At 47.8% G+C, this 1,041-nt stretch overlaps 1 non-coding gene across 1 annotated transcript; it reads right to left on the minus strand.

Moving 5' to 3' along the window:
- Nucleotides 1-652: 652 nt before the first annotated feature.
- LOC139185267 (U6 spliceosomal RNA) lies at nucleotides 653-756 on the minus strand. Its single transcript, XR_011568872.1, has one exon. It is a non-coding gene; the product is annotated as a U6 spliceosomal RNA (small nuclear RNA).
- Between the last annotated feature and the right edge of the window lie 285 nt (nucleotides 757-1,041).

Consider the following 1,041-nt stretch of genomic DNA (forward strand, 5'->3'; position numbering starts at 1 on the left):
GCTGAGGGTCAGGCTGTGGAGGCAACAGCTGACCACGTCCGCCTCCCAATGCAGCCCGAGACAGCAGAAGGCAATTTGCTCTCCTCAGACCTGTTTTTCTGAAATGAGCACTAGAGCATTCTTGAATTCTTCGGCTTCCGTGGAGAAATGAATTCGGCAGTGAGGAGTCTTGGGAATTTGAGATGCACGTTCTTCCATGCCATTTAATTAGAGAATGCTGCCAAGCCGCCTTCTCCTTACTCTTTCTCTGGGTTGCTGTTTTCAGCACTTACTGCCTTCAGAGCCTCAAATAACTGCTTTTCTGACCCATGTATACACATGTGCACACAGGTGTGTGTATATACATGCATGTGCATACATCTGCTCCTCACAGCACACCCCCATCCTCCCTGGGTGTCTCACTTGGTGGAGTCTCGGTCCAGGAATAGCTTGGGCTCTGCTCCTGGGCAGGGTAACCTTCCCAAGTGTGTGCCCCATTCTCAAAGCCTAGGCCTCTACTTCATGTGCTGACCCAGGGCAAGGTGATATGCACGTTATTAACCTGTGGTAGAAAATACGAACATGTCCACAACGAATCCTCAGAATCTGTGCATATGTCACCTTCCGTGGCAAAGGGGACATTGCAGCTGTGATTAAGGATCTTTTTTCTTTTTTAAATATGGAATGCTTCATGAATTTCCATGTCATACTTGTGCAGGGGCCATGCTAATCTCTGTGTCATTCCAATTTTATTATATGTGCTGCTGAAGCAAGCACTAAATTAAGGATATTTAGATGGGGCAGTGATCCTGAACCATCTGAATGGGTCCAGTATAATCACAAGGATCATGACAGGAAGAAGGTAGGAGGGTCAGGGGGAGAGAAAATATAAAAATGGGAGCAAAGGTGAGAGCAGTGCATGGCCACAAGCCAAGGAATACGGGGGCCTCTAGAAGCTGGCAAAGGGAAAGCAAGGATCCTCCTGCAGAGCCTCCAGAAGGAATGCAGAGCAGCTGACACCTTGATTTTAATCCAGTAAGACCCACTTCAGAGTTCTGACCT

The sequence above is a fragment of the Bos indicus genome, chromosome 1, assembly GCF_029378745.1.
Source record: "Bos indicus isolate NIAB-ARS_2022 breed Sahiwal x Tharparkar chromosome 1, NIAB-ARS_B.indTharparkar_mat_pri_1.0, whole genome shotgun sequence".
In the NCBI taxonomy this organism is placed as follows: Eukaryota; Metazoa; Chordata; class Mammalia; order Artiodactyla; family Bovidae; genus Bos; species Bos indicus.